This window comes from Pinus tabuliformis, chromosome 1_2 (genome assembly GCF_031772625.1).
Source record: "Pinus tabuliformis cultivar Carrire ecotype Pingquan chromosome 1_2, CPIR1, whole genome shotgun sequence".
In the NCBI taxonomy this organism is placed as follows: Eukaryota; Viridiplantae; Streptophyta; class Pinopsida; order Pinales; family Pinaceae; genus Pinus; species Pinus tabuliformis.
Genome location: NC_142298.1, coordinates 1,296,710,613 through 1,296,732,938, shown reverse-complemented (window position 1 = coordinate 1,296,732,938; position 22,326 = coordinate 1,296,710,613). Strand labels below are relative to the sequence as shown.

General features: G+C 39.5%; 1 long non-coding RNA gene and 2 pseudogenes across 1 annotated transcript; 2 read left to right on the top strand and 1 right to left on the bottom strand.

Moving 5' to 3' along the window:
- Nucleotides 1-9,700: 9,700 nt before the first annotated feature.
- Nucleotides 9,701-14,258, top strand: LOC149210984 (uncharacterized). The gene is made up of 3 exons (XR_016252976.1): nt 9,701-10,183; nt 12,676-12,782; nt 13,031-14,258. It is a non-coding gene; the product is annotated as an uncharacterized LOC149210984 (long non-coding RNA).
- Nucleotides 14,259-15,496: 1,238 nt separating this feature from the next.
- Nucleotides 15,497-18,279, bottom strand: LOC149210983 (uncharacterized; annotated as a pseudogene).
- A 1,545-nt stretch (nt 18,280-19,824) lies between these two features.
- LOC149210982 (uncharacterized) lies at nt 19,825-20,790 on the top strand (annotated as a pseudogene).
- The last annotated feature ends 1,536 nt before the right edge of the window (nt 20,791-22,326 follow it).

The following is a 22,326-nucleotide window of genomic DNA, read 5'->3' as shown; positions in this document are numbered from 1 at the left end:
ATCGGTGGACCCGCTTTGCTACTGGTAGTTCTATCGCCACGACCAACTCTGGGACGCTCCTACACGCATCCTCTACAACCTGCTCCAGTCCGTGAGCCTATGCAACCAACTCATCACGCTGGAGGCTAAGCTAATCCATGTTGATTTTTTGCTCATTCAAGACTTGAATCGCATGGCCTTCCCTGGCACGGAGCTCTACAATGACCCCATCCTGTAACTGGTACAGAGTTTCACGCGGCAGGGCTGCCAAGTTTAAGCCGACGCCTTTCATGCTGCTCATCGCAGCCTGGTCAACTTCGCTTGCTACTGCTAGGGTGCCTCCCTACAGGTGCACAACGTCTGTTCAGCCTCTGCGGTTCCTGCTGCGACGTATAGAGCCATTGTACCTGTTTGGGTGGGGGGGGGGGGGGGGGGGGGTGGCATACCTGTAAGCCTTGTAGCTATGCGCTGAGCACCCCCAACACGGTGTTCTGCTCCATCCTCATTTCCTAGAGCACGTCCCTTGTGACCTCGCAAACCGTTTCATCGATGTCAAACAGATCACTTTTTGTGAGCATGATCGGGTCAACGGACTTCTTTGTCGCCTTCACCTTCTTCCTAGAGCTGTTTCCTCCGGGACGCATGGCCGCTTGAGTTGGGTCGATGTTGAACCGGGGTCTGCGCGCTTTTCTGTCCTGTCCACTTCCCCGGACTGTTGCCCCGTGGACATCTCCTGGCCCTCCTCGAGCTCTTTTGTTGGCGTTGTTGTGATTTCTGTTTTCTGCGCTGCTGCTGCTACATCGACCGTCTTCTGCTGTGCGGCTGCATCTTGTTCCTGGTGCCTCTTTTCAGACAGTTGCGCGATACGTAGCTTGGTGTCCTTTTGCTAGGTTGTGGCCTTCTCCATTCCTGCCAAGTCTGGGGTGCGCTACTCCAGAGGCCATGACTCCATCATTGCGAAGATTGCATCCTCCGTTGCGATGAACGGAAGCTTCACCCATTTCTGCACTGGATCCTTGCGCGCCCGGATATACAGGTTATGCATATCCGCCTTGAACTCTGCCAAGCTCTGCAAGCTATTATAAACTGTGGGAGATAGGCGCGGCCTTCGATTGATCCACATTCGGATGCTCGCCTCCATGAACACCCAAAACACCTTAGCCTCACTAATCCTGTTCGCGTCTTTTGTAGCCTAGAGTGAGGTGTACCTCGCAGCTTCGGGCATATCATGCTCAATACTAGGAAGCTAGCTGTCCTCCGGCAGTTCCCCTGCAACCAACAAAATGGATAAGAGAAACCACGCATAGTGGAAGGTCTTACCCTGCTCCTAGGCCTCCTTGTAGTTCGTCAGAAACTCCTCGCAGAGGAACTGCGGTTGAACAGTACCACCTTCGCGCACTGCTCTGCCAGTGCAATCACAGATGCTAGTACTTTGTCGACATGACATTTCCTCATCACCTTGTCGGCCAGCAGCTGGGTGGCTACGCATACCCCTTTGTCTTTAATGCTTGCGATTGCGTAGCTCCGCTTTTTCTTCTCTAGTTTATACTTGGCCTTCATAGCTTTTGCGAGGGCCAAGTCGCTGCTTTTCCCCGCTATGGCCACGAGGTCGTGTCCTTTGAAGGGCATTTTAGAAATTCTGTGAATTAGGTCGCCCGTGATGGGAATATGCTCCTCCATCCAGAGATACCCATCATGCACTAGGCACAGCAGCTGCCTCATGACAAAAATGGTGATGGGTGCATGGTGGTAGTGGGGTATCCATCGCAAATGGAGTAACCCAGCCTTCTCCACATCGCGCAACCATTTTTGCGGCTCCAAAATTGTACCGGGCCCCCCCTGAATTCTATTTCATTAAAATCTCTGTGGCCAGGTGTGGGAACTTCTCGCTGTCTGTGAGGTCCCAATCCTCGAGCTTGATGGTAGGTACATATCCCAAAGGCGGACCTTCAAACATTATACCATCGGGGAGGAGTGGGGTCTGGAGCGCACTCTTCGTGGCCTCCAGGTCTTTCGGTATCTTGGCTTTCCCTTTCCATGGGGGGACATACGTAGGTAACTTTGTTGCGGAAGGCATTGGTGAGACATCCTCCTCCATATCGTCTTGCGCCTCAATTTGAGCAATTAGAGCTTGCAAGTCTTCCTCCTCTTCATTTGATTCAACAGTGACGACTTTGCCTTTTTCTTCCATTGACATTTTGTCGAACCGTGGGTTTCTTGGGGATACATGGACTGGGCCCATAGTTTGCTTATCTTTCTTCGGTCGCGGCGTTCGTGGTGATTTTGGAACTTCTAGCACAAATGCTCAGCGACAATCTTTTAACACATTAGTATGGCTGCCCATATCTTGTCTTGTTATTCTTAGTTTATCGACGCGACATGCTTGCGCGATTTCGTTTTCCAGTTTTTTGATCTCCGTGTCCATTAACATGCTTTTCTTCCTCAGTTGTACTCGATCTTCTTCAATTTCGCGAAGCTTAAGGATCCCTTGCCGAATGGCTTCCTGAATCCGCACCTATTTGCCCTCGCGTAACTGCATAATCCCTTGGTCCTGGGCCTCGCGTATTGTCCCAATTGTGGGAGCTATTGCGTGATGATTCATTTCCTCCAAAATTATGTTCTCGACTCTATTCCTCAGCTTTGGAGTCATCTCCATGCTCAGGTTTTTGCACATGGCCCTGTAGGCCCATGGGATCATTGGTACGCGTAGGTCCCAATCAGTTCATCTCCCCTGGTGAACTCTGTTCAGGATTCCGCATACCTTCTTAAATGCTTCTACGTGGAATGTTTGTGGTGCGCATCGCCTTTCCTGCTGCTATGTCCTGTTCCGATTTTCGATCCTGAATTTGGGGTGTGCTTGTGTGGGCTGCACAGCACATGTTTGTGCCCATCGAGACAGGCGGGCGCGCAAGTTGTTCCGTCCTCACTAGCTGACTCTTGTTCGAAGTTAGGGGCTTCCAAATTGTAGGCGCATCATCCTTCTACATCCGTGCCAGTCCTCAAAGTTTCATTGATGTGTACCCCACCATCGTGCGAGTGTTGCGCGCAGTGCCCACTTCAACACATCGAACCGATGTTGTTCCGCTACTGCGCTTTCAAATTTATTTAGGAATTCATCCACCTCTGTCAATCCATCATATGTCGGCAACTCTCTTGCCTCTGTTGTCACGCAACGTAGTGATTTAACCATCATGTTGCAATTCAACGTTGTTACTTCGTGCAATCGATTCTGCCATCGCTCTACTTCTTCGTTTGAGTCCGAAGTGTGGGAGCTTTCACGCTCCCACCAAATCCTCCCATCTGTAGTCGGATTCACCCAATCCTGGTCTCGCGCAGTTATCTTGTAAATACAATCAACATCATCATCGCTATCGTCATCACGCACTGGTTCAGTGTAGCGTGATCCTTCAACTGGGTCCAGTGGGACTACTACGCGTAGTGAATTTTTCTCGAAGATCATTTTGCACTTCTTTAGGTTGATGACTACATTCATATCGATGGCCCAGTTTATTCCTAACAGCGCGGGATAGGGATTGCTGTTGTTGACAATCTCTATTACTTCAAAATCTGTCTGCGTGCTCACGCCTTCAATATCAACTGTTACCCCTTGCAACCTTCCCATGGGCAAAATCTTCTGTTCGTTCGCCATTTGTAATTGAATAGGGGACCATTGTAATGTGGGCTTGCCCATGCATTCTCATGTTTTCTTCGATAATACATTCGCGTCTAAACCCAGATCTAGGATTACCTGATCCATTTCATATTCCCCAATTTGTGCAGTCAACCTCATTTCCCTTCCAGTGCGTAATGCATGTTTCCCCAATTTCCGGACTACGTGCGGCTCCCCTGACCCCACACACTTGGTGATCAGTTCTTGTAGTCCTTTAACCACCTTGTTGTCGTGCAACAGTTTCATGCATGTCTCCAGAAAGGTAATGAGCATTGAATGATCCATTCCTGGCTCTGGTTGATCCTTACTACCTGAAGTGGAGGCCTCCGTGAAGCTCTTCTTAGCTTCCATGAATGTCTCCTTTGCGCATTCTAGGTCAAACTCAGGTTCCTTTACAGGAGCCTTGCGAACCCATGTACTTTCCTCTGACTGCTTTCCCTTATCCTCTCCCATGGTCGCACCACTTTTGAGCATCATGTTTACATTCAGGTCCACTTCGTGCGGCTCAGACCTCATCATTTGCATATTCTGAGTTGGGGGAGGTTGGAATACCCCTTTTTCGCACATCTTTGTGATCAATGTAGGACAGTCTACTGTTTCATGATCAAACTGAGCACAATATGTACAGGATATCCTCGTCGGGTTGGTAGAGTCGCGGGCATAATGCCCTGGTCCTCCGCAATTATAACAAATTAACTGCCTGCGACTCCTTCCTCATCCCATTCAACCTCATCCCCGACCTCACCCCTGAAATACAGTGCGTGCCATCCTCGCATCTGGGTCGAGGGCTCGCGTTTTGGTCTGCATCCTATAGGCTGGGGTTTGATCCATCATTAGCTCATAACGGCGACAAGTGCGCTCATCGTGGCCTACTGACCTGCAGAAATTACAAAACAATTGTTGGGGTGTCTGTGTATATTTCTGTAGCAAATGACAATTGTCCATCGTGTGTTTCCCTCCTATCTGACAGATCGCGCACCATAACGCGGGTGTCGTGCTCGGCCCTGCCTGCACCTTCGGTCTCAGTGGCATTGGCCCTCCTCCTGCCAAATAGTTCGCGAACACTGGATAGTGATCCTTGTCATGGCACTGGCCTTTGCATTTTATGCACCATACTTCCTCACGCGCCTTTGGCCATGGTGCCCTATTCTACTTCATGCTTTGCATTTCCAAACATAGATTCTGTAGTTGTGCGTGAATTTGTTGAACTCCCAACTCAGGGTCTTGTATGGGGGTCTCATGTAATCTCATTGCCATTTCCAACGCTTTGGCCTGGGTAGAAAGTTTCTGTTGTGACAGCGCCGTCCTCAAGCGTGGTGTCAGAGATGCTACAAACCATGCGCGATGCTGTGCATCCGTTAGTGTAGCATGAAAACTTATGTTGAAACAAAAAGATTGATAACTTGTAAACTTGAATGTTAAAATACTCGGAAGGTATTTAGAAATAATAATTTATTATTATATAAAAATGTATATGATGATTTTAATGTACAATGAGGACCCTGCTTTTATACCTCAGCAGGTGACCTTTCGTGAACTTTCGTGAACGGGCATGTCTTTTAGACATGCTTTTTCACTTTATTTAATGACTAATTAACCTAAATAATATTTAATTATTTAATATTTAATATTTATTTTATTTAGCTAATTGTTATGAATTGTATTTATAGCATAGCCTCTTCCTTTGGAAACTTTGTCCTCAAAACTTTAATGCTTGGGTTTTTCTTCACTTAGTGTATGTCGTTTTTTATGTATATATTCTAGCCATCCTCTTCTTTTCATAGCTCACCGGTAATATTTTTTGTTTTGTTTTGTTTTGTTTTCTTCTTTTTTTTTTAATATTATATATATATATATATATACTTTTTCATTTAATAATAATTTAATTAATTAAATAATTTTAATTAATTAAATTATGTCAGTGCAAGATCATTATTAATGTAATGTATATTGTCCACTTACATTAACCTTGTCATATATATATATATATATATATATATAGCCACTTTTATACCATATGTTCATGAAAAAAACAGGTGACAACAATAGTTTTAATTTTTTGAAACGGTGTGATGGTGAACCAAACGACACGTCTATCTCTTGACAACCATAACATGTCCTAAACCCATGAGTCATCTCCGTTGACAACCCACGCAGGAGTGATAGCCGTCGTTTGAACTGACATCACTGGAGCCGTGGGGCAGGCCAGAATGGGTCCAGACAGGGGCAATGCCGACAACGAATTGGTGTTGGCTGCGAACGCGGTGTTGACATCGTTGAAACTTCAGGAGATTCTGCAGAAGTTATTATCTGTGGAAGAAACCCATAATAAGCATGTTGTATTATTTTGCTATAACCCCCAAGCGGGAGAGTTTGCTTGAATTTCTTTTCTACATCAACGATATCCTCCGGTCTCAGGCCCATAACGTCAATCGCCTTGCAGATTTCCTTACACACATCCCATGCAGTTTCTTTCGTTTCTTTTCCTATTGTAGTGCTCCTCAGAAGCATCGCCATTTGAAGGATGAATTCATTTAAATATCTAAAACCATGTAAAGATCTGAATGTTTCTATGTTCTTACAATCAAACTGACAATACAAGCGCAGTAGGTTAATCTTTTTCCATATCGTTAAGCACTCCTTTTGGGTTGTCACCTTTTTGGGCAGAGATTTACCCAATATATCCAAATATTGCTTCATCTCTCCCTCTTCCAAAATTTTTGTATACTCTTCGATTACTTCTAGCTCCGCACCTCTACACCCACTCAATTTCTACAATTTAATGTAGTCTTCCATTTCCTGCCTCAATTCTGTTTGGGGAATGGCACTTTTCGCATTGAACCATTGTTTAGTAAACGGGTTCTGTGCATGGCGTTTGGTTTCCCAGATGGTCTCTAAAGTTTTTCTGTTATACAGACTCTGAGTGGGATCTTGGTCAAGCGGTAATCGGACTGGATCGTAAGCAAACTCATAGTAGATAACGTCCTTATATTTCTCCGGCACCATTTCCATCTCGACTTCATTGTTCACTAATGAAAGAGCAGGTTCAGGTTCAATTATGATCTCTTTATCAGACATAACATAGCTCAGAGAGTTAAACGTGGTGGGCAGATTAGTGGAAGTCCGTTTCATGGGAAGATATCTGGGGACAGTGTCGGATTCGATGTCTGTTCTGATGATATTGAAGGGGAAATAGTTGATTCCATCGCTAGAAACATCCACGATCAGGAATCCGCTCCGATTCGACTGGCTCAAAACCACCTTTTCCTCCATCAATAACAAGAATTCGAGAGGAACACCAGTTTGTTTGAGCGGTAGTTCCACTGCTTTATCATACTTTGCTTTACCATCTTTTTTTGAGTAGAAGAAGGCAGGAACCACAGAAGTTGGCAAAAATCCGTTTTGCAGAGCCATGGTATGCTTGCTTTGGTTATTCCTATTGAACATCGTCATGTACGAGTTCTTCTGATCACTCTGAAGCTGTAAGTCTCCAATATCCGGCAATTAAAACTTAGGCTGGAAGTCGATTAAGTTGTATATTATGAATACATCTCTTGTATAGTCATAACCCAGTGCTCTATTATTCAGCACATCATAATCCAAACAGTCATCAATATGCTTTAACCTTGGATACGCATCCTCATTTTTCAGAGATTCAATTTTGAAGCTCAGAAGCTGATCATTCTGGCTCCTAATAACATCTCGATTAACAACCGGTTGCTTTAAAACAAGCAACGAATCATCGTTAACGTTGTAAGCAATATTGACTATAAGCTCCTCCCCCTCGGTTGCCTCAATCTTACATATTTCCATGTTTGTTGAATTTCTTTGAAATGCTGTCACTGTTGCCTGATTGTTCCACACTGCGAACACTATATCTTCTGTGCAAACAATATCGAAAACTTCCGAAACTGGCGGATTTTCAAGTTTACCACCAATAAATGCTTGTGAATCGTAACCACCATCATATTTTTAGAGAAGTTGTGTTATCTGCAACTTTGGAACTATCTCATCATCGTCCTGGGGGTCTTGGAAATTCTTGGGGGAATATTGACTCATCAGCATCGACAATGTTTTGATCCGCGTCCATGCTGCTAATTATTGTCAGATCACATGATGCTTCCACGACCAGAGATTGTTTATGATATTGTTCATCTTCTTGTTTTTCGAGATAGTCCTCATCCACATCATCTTCATCTACATCATCTTCATCTGGATCATTTTCATTACCATTAAGATCAATATTCTTTTTTTTCTTCCACATTTTCCTCTCGACATGCTTTAACTTCTGCAATTGATTTTTTTAAATGTTGAAATGCTTCTTGAATACTAAACTGTTCAACGTAATCAGGACATGAACGTAACGACACATTGTGCGACGAACTACATTCAAAGGCCCGCATGATTATATCGTGTGCCATGGCTCTGATACCACTGTAGCATAAACACTTATGTTGAAACAAGAAGATTGATAACTTGTAAACTTGAATGTTAAAATACACAGAAGGTATTTAAAAATAATAATTTATTTTATATAAAAATGTATATGATGATTTGAATGTACAATGAGGACCCTGCTTTTATACCTCAACATGTGACCTCTCGTGAACGGGCATATGTTTTAGACATGCCTTTTCACTTAATTTAATGACTAATTAACCTAAATAATATTTAATTATTTATTATTTAATATTTATTTTATTTAGTTAATTGTTATGAATTATATTCATAACAGTGAGCGTCTATTGCACAAAATTTGTCACCATGAAATTCTAACATGTGACCTCTCGTGAACGGGCATATCTTTTAGACATGCCTTTTCACTTAATTTAATGACTAATTAACCTAAATAATATTTAATTATTTATTATTTATTATTTATTTTATTTAGTTAATTGTTATGAATTATATTCATAACAGTGAGCATCTGTTGCACAAAATTTGTCACCATGACATTCAATCTGCGTGAGTCTATTATCACTCATACTATTTAACTTAAACAACACTGTAAAATAGACAATTAATTTTATATTTATCAGTTTTACATTAAAAATATTCATTTAAAAAAATAAATTAAGCATAACTATTATAAACCTCACCAAATAACAAAGAACATTTTCTATCAAAGAACAATTACAACCATTCTAATTCATATAATTTATTAATACATCATAATCTTCCACCTTGACTCTTAAAATTATTAAACGTCAAATTAGGGTTTCTTGGCTATTACTATAACCCACTAAACAATTCCAACTGATTAAGACACCATTCTAGGCACTTTTGCTTTATGAATTATTAAATACTTAAAGCAACTTCCACATAATACCATACAACAACCTGCGACTTAATTTTATTTCAAAAACTACCCACGGTTTTAGAGATTGAAGCACGTTGCACGAGTAGAGTCCATCACATACAAAGCATGTGTTGAATAGGGTAAAAAATGAAAATCTAAGAAGTACAAGTTATATAATCTACACGAAATTATATTTTCTACATGGAAAGAAATGAAATAAATGAAGGGAGAGTTATTGGGCAACGACAACGATAAATAAATTATACGAAGAAAAAATGATTGACTTTGAACGAAAGGAAATTGATGTGCTTTATGTGGGAGTTTAGAAAAATTAAATGGAGAGATGTTTCGCTTGCATCTTCTCTTACAGAAAGATGTTCCGCTGTGAAGGATGATGCTTAGGGGTGTGTTACTGCATAAGGAAGTTTCGTATATTTTGTGGTAAATATTTGGAAAATGCACCCATCAAATTTATGATGAACCTAACCAAAGACAATACTACTATTTAGTCTCGCCCGTAAAGAATCAGTTTCAAACTTAAATATATGAGAATTATAAGCAAAATCATCGTTGGGTATAAGCAATCGACTAATGCATGTTTACGCCGTAAGGCGTTTCCCTCTGAAATGAACTCCCCTAAACGCCTTTATGTCTTAATGTTAACCGTCCAATCTATTGTTAGACGATTCAACAATTATTTGCCGTCAAATTATCTGCCCTTATGTCTACCCATTTGGTCTTATGTCTACCCATTTGGTCTGTTGTGCACACTCAAATAGCTAGTTTTCTGCAGAGGAGAGCCGGGGCAAATGCCTTTGTTGCACGGGATTTATCAACGCAGTGGCAGGAAAAAGCACGAAGCCAAGGTTTGAGATACGATGAAGAAAATTCTGATCCGGCCGATGGATTGAAGGTTTGTCCATAGTTGTAGTCTCTGACTATTCCTCACGTGATGTATTTGGGTTTTCGCCTAATCTAGTGCACTAGGGTATTGTGATCATGTATGCAGAGAGAGAGCATGGGGAACTGTGAATTTGTCAGGAATATCGGCGCTGCTCTGATTTGAATACGGTTTATAATGTCTGGGACGATGAATTGGACAATGTTGGAACAGAATTCAGCTCTCAACGGGCTTGGAAAACAGTTGGGTTAGTGAGTATGCCTGACTAGTTCATCATCTGGGGCTCATCCAGGCTTGCTTTGGGAATTATCATCATTTCATGGGCATTATCCAGGTAATGAAACTGCAATGTCCGATAGTTTCTTATTTTTTATTTTTGCAGAAAATTATGTTGGAACTGTTTGTGTTCCACCTAAATGAAATCTACCTTACATAGATCATGTTGAAGCCTATGAAATACCTTGACCATAATGCAATCACATGTGGGTAGAATCCCTTGATTGCTCGAAAAGTTGAATGTCATGAATCCAGAGGAAACTTAGATACGGTAGAGCCCTCAAATAGGATTGGGTTTTCGGGTGTAGGTTGCATCTGCCTATTGGGTTAGGGCATAGGGCGACTCTGTAGGATTTGAACTTGTGACGTTTGCTTGGCAGCTGCCACATGCTGATTAATAGGCTGAGCCTCTGTTACCAAAAAACTTAGTCAGGAGACCCGTTTCTTGTTCCATTCCCGTTCCCGTTCATGTTCCAGTTTGCATCTTGACAGTACATAGAACATTACTAATCAATTTTATCGGCGGGGTTACATTTTTTATTCTCCCAAATCATCTAGCCCCAATTCGTGTTCCGTTCCTTTTCGGGTTTCTTGATTGTCATAGCTTAGGACTGAACTCACTTTGTTTAATGATTGAATCCCATTTTTGTCTCCAAAGAGACTCCGTGTCTATTGGCTAAATCTACTTTGTCTCATGTCCGAGCCCGACTTCATAGGAATAATTAGTTTCTCTTTTTAAGGTTAATATAGAGAAATATCTGATATTTGTTATTCAATTTGGGTAAATTTTCATTGACGATGCATCTGGATGAAATGTATATCGCAAAAAGCAATTTGATTTTGACTTGGTCAAGCTCAAGGCTCAATCGTAACTCCGTGTTTATTAGTTATCCATGTTCTCACAGAGGCTTGGTATGTTATATTTTTATATCTTGAAACTGCCTCCGTGGAGTTGTTTTTCTGCAGGAAAGAGGAGACATGCCAAGGTGTCTCTAGGGAAGATTTAGATGTACTGTATTTTTCAGGTTAAATCCATGTTTGATAAGAGCTATCTATCTATCCATGTCTTGTATTAGCTTGTGCTGTTGTGGGTATCAAAACTGTCATAGAGGCTTCAAAATCCTTACCGGTGTTAGCACTAGGCATACATCCAGCAATGGGTGCAATTTATGGTATCCTGGGACCTTCACCAGATGATTACCTTATATTATTCAACAGAAGAGAAAATCCTGATCAAAGTCACATGAACCAGACTTGGCAAAAGCTTAGCAAATCCAATGTGGAGAGTCAACTTGGTGACATGGCAAAAATTTTCTTATTAAAAATGTTAGGAAACACACACTAAAAAATATGAGGAATATAAGCCTAGCAAAACTTAAACTTATTTACCAAAATTGAGCCTGACCGACTCTGACTAGGACTTTTGGCAAAGGTTTGACTCTGCTCACTAGCTTGGAGAGTGGAATCAACTCGCTAGTACTCGCACAGTTATAAAGAGTCCCGTTTCTAATGTTGTGATAATTGTTCATACAATTCTGATCAATTCTGATTGCTGCTGAAGAAACTTGAATCTGATGCAAATAAGATGTTATTCTACAGTTCAGTGTTGTGGAAGTCACAGATTAGTTGATGGGTTATGTCTGAAATGATTTAGTAGCACAGATTGTGATTCAGGCATTTTTTTCCCATTTTTTCAAAAATTCAGCAGCTGCTGCAGAAAAGTAACTTAAAAGGCGGATTTTCTCATTTTCATTGCACAGTGACTTTTTGCTGAGCTTTTACCCAATTAATGATTTCAAATCCTTGTTGTTTTTTTGCTGAGTCCAAGTAGTGCAACACTATAACAGATATTTGAAACATACATAATTGCTTCTTCCTTAGCAGTGTTCCTTTTCCCTAAGGCGTGGAACCATAGGAAGGTTTGGCTCCTATTTGGTGATAGGGTCCTAAATTGTGGGTGTTAGGGTTTCCAGACATGTTGGGTTTGACCCACCCATGGGGGTGAAAGTCGGGTTGCCTGCTGAAACACATGGATTCAAATTGATGGTGAGTCAAACTTGATGTCAACAAGTTTAACTTGCTACGAATAACTCGACCTATGAGTACTTAGTGGGTTGTTCATGGGTCAACAATTTTTGACCTGTGGACCTGTCAGAAAACTCACCACCTTCTTTTATATATCTGAGAGAGTGAGTTTCTTTGCTTTATTTTCTTCTCTGTTTTTCCGTGATTTCTGCTCATCTCTCCTCAAGTTTTAGCTTACCTGATTTGAACTCACTTTTTTGCCTCTGCCAAGTTTTTTGTGCGCTGAGCCTGGTAACTGCAGTGTTTGGTCCCATCTAGGCATTTGTGTGATCTAGTGCACATCCTCCTTAGCACTCATCAGTTACAATTCAGGTGACAGGAAGCATGAGAACCAGCAATTTTAGGCTTAATTTTTATTACATGATTTATTAGAAATTAGGAAGGTAGGATCAGCGTGTTAACCAGCAGAGATAAGAGGCTTTTGAGTTCACTCCTCTTAGTTAATATAAGTTTTTGATGTGTCAGGTGTCGGGCCATCTCATTTGGCTGTACCTCCGAGCTCTCTTTTTCTCAACATGATGTGATGCGAGATTTAGCCTTCTATCTGGCCAACCAGGATAGTACCATTCATTGTAAGAGGCTTTTTATGCCTAGCAAGGAGGATAATATTCCCACAAAATGGCTAACACTCAAAGATTAGGCATCTAAGGCTCAATTTGTTTCAATTCATACAGATCACTACTGAAACTTGTTTTCTTTAACTACCTACACATTGAATCATTTTTTGATCAATCTACTTATCTTCCAAATTTATTAAGATGTTAAATAAACATTTTTTATCAGCATAGCATACTGACTTTTACATTTCTGGGAACTGTAGGTCCAATGGAAGAGCAAAATTGGTGTCAAATAAACTTTCCTGAGGTGGAAGTATTGACTTTGTTTTTCGCTGCCACTCATTACTGTCTTCCAACATTTTTACATACCATGTCAAAACTGAAGGTTGCTATAATATTGTCATCTTATCCAAAAGTTACCTGATGACTTTGGGAGGTTAAGGTCACTTAGTGTGCTAAGATTGTCTGCATATGCCCAAGTTCGTCAATGCTTCCTCCTTCCATTTGTACACTTCAGCAACTCGAATTTCTTGATATTTCATTATGCAGGTCTTCCCATGGATTGGATAAGGGACATGACTTTGCAAAGTCTCCAAAATTTCAAGAAATTAACTTTGACCACTGCAGTGATTTGGAGGAACTACTTGGAAACATCTGTAATTTAACTTACCTCCAGAAGTTATCTGTCACTAATTGTCATCTTATCCAAAAGTTACCTGATGACTTTGGGAGGTTAAGGTCACTTAGGGTGCTGAGATTGTCTGCATATGCCCAAGTTTGTCAATGCTTCCTCCTTCCATTTGTGCACTTCAACAACTTGAATTTCTTGATATTTCATTATGCAGGTCTTTGAAGGACCTTCCCATGGAATTTGATCAGCTATCAAACTTAAAGATTTTGGATATGAGGGAGTGCTCTGGACTGGAGAAGCTGCCTAAAGCATTAGCCAAACTAAGATCTCTCAGATGTGTAATATGTGATGAGAGCACTGAACGACAGTGGCTGGCTATCAAAGCCTCTACCATGCCTAATCTCATAGTTTAGGTCATCGAAGAACGTTTTAATTTGGATTGGCTTGATGATTGAAAAAGTTTATGATGCCTCATCTTGGCTGCTTCAATGCCTTTAATTCAGTAACTTATGCTGGTGAATTGCCTAAATTTGAACAAAACGGAGGATTGCTTCTAAGATTGTATTTGATGTACAGGGATTATGTTCTTAGAATTTAGGGTTGTTGTGGTAGCTGAGGATGTTCCATGTTTTCTCAACTAACTTGTTTGTACATTACTGTATATATTCATACATTTTGAGCGCTTGAAGTCTTTTGAGAATAAATTGGTAGTTACTAGTTTGAACTTCAATATTTTGGTGTCTTATAATAACATACTAGTACTTAGTCTTAACAAATCAGTAAGTTGTTGGCAAACTATGCTTTATTTGAAAAAGCTGATGATCTAATCTTATGAATGCAAAGGGCCATGGCCACTGTTAACTGTGATTGAATTTCTAATAATTCTACAGATTACTTATATAAAACATATTATTACATGCTAATGCAACTTTTACTAATATTGTCCATCATTGCAAATTGCATGTAAAACAGACCAAGTACATTACTAAGATTGTACATCTTTTTTTTCTGGTAATACAGGTGAAAGCATAGCTAATGCTCTATACAGACGAAGACATAGCTAATACTGTACATCCTTTTCTGGTAATACAGATGAAGGCATTGCTGACACTGTACATCCCACTGAAATTACTAATACTGGTTAGTTTGCAAATGCGAAGGCAACACAAGCATAATAAATAGTCCAAAAATACATTATTCCAGCATTCAAACATACACACTAAACAACACTACTCAATATCCTAGGCTAAGATGGATTTATGCTGGCTTAGCTACTTGCACATAACAACCAACCAGTTCTCATAATACTAATTTACCAGTTCTCATAATACTAATTTTCTTGTCCTTTCTATTGATAAACTTACAGAAATGATGCTACTTTCAATAAAGAGCTTGAAAGACAACTTGTTATTGTTAGATTGCTTACAATGACCTGGAAAGAACCCTTAAGTAGTGAACTTACAGTAGTTTATTATCATAATTAGTGTCAATGCATCTTGGATACACATTTATAATGGCAGAATGTTCGGAGTGTCAACTGCATTCTGGTCCCATTCAAGTCTATGACCAACAAAACCCCATCGATCGCAGTTAGAATCTGGCATGCCCCGGATCCTTCACGTCTTCCATACTCCTGAACATTCTTGCCTCAGAGCAGATAATTGAGCATGTGTTTTTGCTCATGAAATAGTATTGTACAGTTAAATTAAATTTGCAGTTAATTGCAACAATAGCTTAGCAGGTGCAACGTTATAACTTATTGTTAAACCTTGCTCAAAGTCTAAAACAAAGCAGTAGAGTATTGGTAACTAAGAGCTCCATTGAACAAAACAATTGACAGTTGGCTTCATAAAATTGAAATAAACATTAATTAGCTTAAAATGGCGCTAGCCTGGGGAAAATGGGAGCTGCAAGTAAAGCGTAGTGCATTTATTCAGCACACTGAACAATAGCAACTTCAAACAAAATCCCTTAGTAGGTTATATATTTTTCAGATTGATTCAAAACAATCTTTGGCAATCTTCAACATATACATGTAGTTTTAGAAGCTAGAGATCCTAACCAAAAACTCGGACAGAGAATGGTACTACTGACAGACTAGGTCATCCAGATTCACACAGAACTACACAGCTCTGCACACCGGTTAAAACCCAATATACATACAAAGAAAGGCCCTGCAACTTGATCAATCATTAGCCAAAAGATGATTGCATTTCCGCAGCAATGTTACCAACTTCAATGCTCTATTCAGAAAAGCCAGAAATGCAGTTCAGCTGGCAACTTCATATGGCATGTGAATCCGAAGTAGAAATGTCAACTACTGTTACTATTCTGCTGCCAAACTGGAGATGACAGGGCCTTGCCGGCAATTAACTTTTAGAAAATTCCAAACTCGCTGAAACCTAGCAACAAAACTATGCTTTTCAGGAATTGTATAATAAAATGGTATTCCAGTCTCAACAACTGTCAGAAAATACTGCTCTCCCTGAAAACTGTCATAATGCTCTGAATTGTTAGTTTCCATATGATACAGGGGATTCTTGCAAGCATCCTGTAACTTTCACAGAAGTACCTGTTGAAAAGTTGAGGCAGTATCAGAATTAGAAATCCAAACCTATAAAAATGTTATTAACAAATCTATTTAACCATGCATTTTGATCCCCCAACAGGCACATGTTGCAAGATTCCATTTTGAGGCTTCCTTGACATGGGTTTTCCATCAGATTGATAATTACAGGCATCACCCCCTGATCCACTTTTGATAATGTCAGCAGGAGGAATGAAGAAATCCATTGAAAGGCCAGGCACATTGAAAACCACGTCGTCAATTGTCCATGTTTCTTCCATTCTTGTTCTGGTATGGCTCATTGAACACTCTCCAAATTTAAAAAGAGTGACAACTGATCGACCTGAATGAGCAATCATCACACCATCTACTGCTCTATAATTGTTGATAGTTGTTTCTATGGTGGTTTCCCACTAAACAACATCTATTCCAGTGGCTTGAATCCGTGTAAGATGGGAATCTTCCAAATATACAAGGAGGCCAGTTTTTTGACTGAAATATCCAAAAAGTACATGTCTGATAATTTCTGCAGGTCCATCACTCCTTTCGTGCAGAGTTGAAGGATCAACAACAAGCTTTAAAATGAAGCAATCTTCATCTCCAATTTTCTTTTCTCCCAAGCAACGAGCATTTGCAAACATGATTGCTGTTGTTCTAGGATCTAAACCCTGAGAATAGAAAGGTCAACAAGAATAAGAACGTGCATCATCACCAAAACAAGTTAATGTAAGCTGCATAGTTGCCATGCTCCTAAGCTCAGTCCCCTGAATTGTGATTTGCATTCGAAAAAAAATTGCCATTGCAAACATACATACATGCAGTTTTGTTCTAATATTTTTCAAGTTTAATAAAAACAACTAAATATTAACATTTGCTTTTGATACTCATAAAAAATTCAACATAGACTGATTAAATTCGAAAAACCCAACGTAAAAGAAAAATCTACATGGTTGATTAAATTAGACATTCAGTTTACCACTGCTTGAAATTAGACAAAATTAGAGTTTTTCATAAATAATTCACCTTATGCAGTGATTGATGTCCTAGGATCTAAACCACAGGGGAAAAGAAATTAACCAAGCATAAGAACATGCATCATTATAAACACATTAATATGAGATATTATTAGACGAACCACCAATAAATTGCTTTCGCAACAATCTCCATAAAACTAACTTTAGCAGTCTGAACTCTCTTCTATTTATCTTTTGCAACCGCTCATGCTAAAATTCTCAACTCTTAACTTAATCACAACCTGATCCAAGAGCCTATTCTTCAAGCAGCAATGCATAATCTATTTGCTTATTTCTCATTGGATCAAACTGCAATCTAGGCCATAATCTACAAGCACTCATTTTAAGACATCAACCTCTGGTTCTCTCATCCTAACTGGGAAACTAGTCGACAACCATCTGTACTATTTCTGTCAACTTAATCCTAAAACCTAGTACCTAGACTACATGAACACTCGCACCAATCTTACTGAAACTTAGCCTGATCATAGAGACTCACAAATCCTGGCCAAAACTGTGTCATTCAAACCACCATAACCAAGAAAATCATCATTTACCAAAATCAACCTTTGTGCTAAACCAGCTCTGCATGAAAACATAGAAAACCCATGAATTTTATTGAATTCTGACCAGCTGTTGAAGCCCATTATGGACACAGTTGTACGAATGCTTTTAACTTCACTGTGTTCTCAATCTGATCCTCATTCTAGGCCTACTTTGCATGTATTAGACTCACAAACCCTGGCCAAAAAGGTGTCATTCAAACAACCATACCATACCAAGACAATCATCCTTCACTAAAATAGACCTTTATGTAACCTACTTTGCATGCATGCGTAAAAAAATCAAGAATTTATTGAATTTTGACCAGCTGTAAAAACCAATAAAATGCAGTCATATTAACGCATTTACTTACTGGACTCGCAATTTGCTCTTCATCCTAGGCCTAGTCTACATGCTTTCATACTAAAAAAATACGACTTTCACTGAATCACGAGCTGACTTTTAAACACATTCTGCAACCAAAAGATCCTCGTTCTTGTGCCATCGGAATAGACATACCTGAAGAGCCCGGCGCAGAGGTCGAGGAGGACCTTTGGCAGCATGTGAACCAAGCCAGGGTGTGTGCCACCAGACAATCTTCCCGTTGCTTCCAGCATGCACTTTGCTCCCACCCAAAACTAACTCCACTAACCACGTATCAGGCATCATTTGCCACAATACAAAGCATCCAGTTTCGCTAGCCTTTAGTGAATAATTTCGACAAGCTTTCGTAGCCATTTCAGCTTCTGAGGATACCATTTTGACTCTACCCACTATGTATGAGCTCTTTATCGAATTCTGAAACTTGAGGCAGCCAGTGGCAGCCATGTATTGTTGCACAATGTACTGTGCTGAGGATGTTTCCTAACCAAATCAAGAAAAAAATATCAATAACCATGCATCCCTGTTTGTGACCATCACAGTTCTAAATAATTCATCCCTCTGCAAATTACTTAAAGGTTAAGAACAGTGTACCCAAATCTACTAACAGACAAAAAAAATTGCATGCAAACATATACCTTGCAACATTGAAAGGGCTTTTGCACTCTTACTCGGGTTTTTATGTACACCATTAATTCAGTAACTTATGCTGGTGAATTGCCTAAATTTGAATAGAACAGAGGATTGCTTCTAAGATTGTATTTGATGTACAAGTATTATGTTCTTAGAATTTAGGGTTGTTGTGGTAGCTGTTCCATGTTTTCTCAATTAACTTGTTTGTACATTACTGTATATATTCATACATTTTGAGCGCATTAAGTCTTTTGAGAATGAATTGGTAGTTACTGGTTTGAACTTCAATATTTTGGTGTCTTATAATAACAAACAAGTACTTAGTCTTAACAAATCAGTAACTTGTTGGCGAACTATGCTTTATTTGAAAAAGCTGATGATCTAATCTTATGAATGCAAAGGGTCCTGGCCACTGTTAACTGTGATTGAATTTCTAATTACTTATATAAAACATATTATTACATGCTACAGATCACTTATAAAAAACATATTAATAGATCAGAGGTGATAAAATTCCTTAGAAAAAGCTGAAGTCCTCTCCATCAGATCTCTATTAAATAAATCAATAACCAAATAAAGACTACTCTGTTGCCTTAGCCGTAACTGCTTCAAGTGGTCCAAGATCTGCAAATTCCATTTGGGTATGCTTTTTCTTCTCTAAGTTGTGTTAACCATGTAACTAAGTTTTCTTTTGAGGGGTATTTGTACTTAATTTATTGTGCTTGTGGCATCCTTTGATAGAGCATGAACTTTGCAGAAAATTTGAGGCAAAAACATATGAGAAAAATTAACTATACCAGCAATTTTAGGCTTAATTTTTTTTACATGATTTATTAGAAATTAGGAAGGTAGGATCAACGTGTTAACCAGCAGAGATAAGAGGCTTTCGATTTCACTCCTCTTAGTTAATACAAGTTTTTGATGTGTCAGGTGTCGGGCCATCTCATTTGGCTATGCCTCCGAGCTCTCTTTTTCTCAACATGATGTGATGCGAGATTTAGCCTTCTGTTTGGCCAACCAGGATAGTACCATTCATTGTAAGAGGCTTTTTATGCCTAACAAGGAGGATAATATTCCCACAAAATGGCTAACACTCAAAGATCAGGCATCTAAGGCTCAATTTGTTTCAATTCATACAGGTCACTACTGAAACTTGTTTTCTTTAACTGCCTACACATTGAATCATTTTTTGATCAATCTACTTATGTTCCAAATTTATTAAGATGTTAGATAAACATTTTTTATCAGCATAGCATACTGACTTTTACATTTCTGGGAACTGTAGGTCCAATGGAAGAGAAAAATTGGTGTCAAATAAACTTTCCTGAGGTGGAAGTATTGACTTTGTTTTTCGCTGCTAGTCATTACTGTCTTCCAACATTTTTACATACCATGCCAAAACTGAAGGTTGCTATAATATACAATTACAGTTCTAAGCGTTCAACACTTCATGGACTGCTGAGCTTCCCTGTATTTCCTCAAATAATGTCTGTACTACTTGGGAGGTTAATTGTGTCTCCTCTTTATGAGTATTGTAGATCTTGAGAGAGCTTGGAAAAGTTGTCTATATGCCTATGTGAGGGTTTGGGGAATATGACTTTATTGGATAATGGATATAACTTTCCAAAGTCTCCAAAATTTCAAGAAATTAACTTTGACCACTGCAGTGATTTGGAGGAACTGCCTGGAAACATATGCAATTTAACTTACCTCCAGAAGTTATCTGTCACTAATTGTCATCTTATCCAAAAGTTACCTGATGACTTTGGGAGGTTAAGGTCACTTAGGGTGCTGAGATTGTCTGCATATGCCCAAGTTTGTCAATGCTTCCTCCTTCCATTTGTGCACTTCAGCAACTCGAATTTCTTGATATTTCATTATGCAGGTCTTTGAAGGACCTTCCCATGGAATTTGATCAGCTATCAAACTTAAAGATTCTGGATATGAGGGAGTGCTCTGGACTGAAGAAGCTGCCTAAAGCATTAGCCAAACTAAGATCTCTCAGATGTGTAATCTGTGATGAGAGCATTGAACGACAGTGGCTGGCTATCAAAGCCTCTACCATGCCTAATCTCATAGTTGAGGTCATCGAAGAACGTTTTAATTTGGATTGGCTTGATGATTGAAAAAGTTCATGATGCCTCATCTTGGCTACTTCAATGCCTTTAATTCAGTAACTTATGCTGGTGAATTGCCTAAATTTGAACAGAACAGAGGATTGCTTCTAAGATTGTATTTGATGTATAGGTATTATGTTCTTACAATTTAGGGTTGTGGTAGCCGAGGATGTTCCATGTTTTCTCAATTAACTTGTTTATACATTACTGTATATATTCATACATTTTGAGCACATGAAGTCTTTTGAGAATAAATTTGTAGTTACTAGTTTGAACTTCAATATTTTGGTGTCTTATAATAACAAACAAGTACTTAGTCTTAACAAATCAGTAACTTGTTGGCGAACTATGCTTTATTTGAAAAAGCTAATGATCTAATCTTATGAATGCAAAGGGTCATGGCCAATGTTAACTGTGATTGAATTTCTAATAATGCTACAGATTACTTATATAAAACATATTATTACATGCTACAGATCACTTATATAAAACATATTAATAGATTTGAGGTGATAAAATCCCTTAGAAAAAGCTGAAGTCCTCTCCATCGGATCTCTGATAAATAAATCAATAACCAAATAAAGACTACTCTATTGCCTCAGTCGTAACTGCTTCAAGTGGTCCAAGATCTGCAAATTCCATTTGGGTATGCTTTTTCTTCTCTAAGTTGTGTTAACCATGTAACTAAGTTTTCTTTTGAGGGTTCATGGTTCTATCAAACTCACAAACAACTCCATGTGGTTTCCATCGGATCTCTGTTAAAGAAATCAATAACCAAATAAAGACTACTCTATTGTTCCAGCCATAACTGCTTCAAGTGGTCCAAGATCTGCAAATTCCATTTAGCTATGTTTTTTCTTCTCTAAGTTGTATTAAGCATGTAACTAAGTTTTCTTTTGAGGGTTCATGGTTCTATCAAACTCAAAAACAACTCCATGTGGGTTGCCTTGTGTGTGTTATTGGCGCCCCCCTTTTGTTGCGAGGAGCGCAACAGGTGGGGTGGCAGCCCCCCTTTGGGGTATCGACCCCCTGTATGGGATCTAGGGTAGCGGCTCAGGAATTTTTTTTGGACCCCATATTAGGTGGGCGGACCTACCTATGGTTTTGTGCATCAGGGTTTACGATTTTAGTCATTGAGGTCTCAATGACCTGGGGAAAAGTGTGTGAATGGTGAAAGATCATTGAATTTCTGTCAATTTATTAGGCCAGAGTAATGCAGATTAAAATCGAAAAATCTCTGCTTTTCCTTTGTCTTCTTTAGTGTGTTAATATTTAGGCATTATAACAATTGTTCTAGTTTTCGGATCTAACCCTATATGACATCAATAAAATAATACACATTACATGATGTCTCAGTGTTTGATAATGTCCATGACATGATATAACATGAATAGAATATAATAATGTGTATTACATGATGGCTAATGTATCTTAGTTAAGCCTGCATTACCTTGTGACCAGGATTGTAATTCTCCATTCTAAAGGTATACAACAACTTTGTAGTTATAGAGTTGGATGGGGAAATAATGATTTTGTGCTTCCCTTGCAAACTTGAATCCCTTGCACTAGGCCTCTCAGACCCCACATTGTCAAGTAGAGGGTTGCAGGAGCTCACTTGTGCAAACAAACAAACCAACAACGCAAACACAAGTGAAGTTCACTCCAAAATTGCACT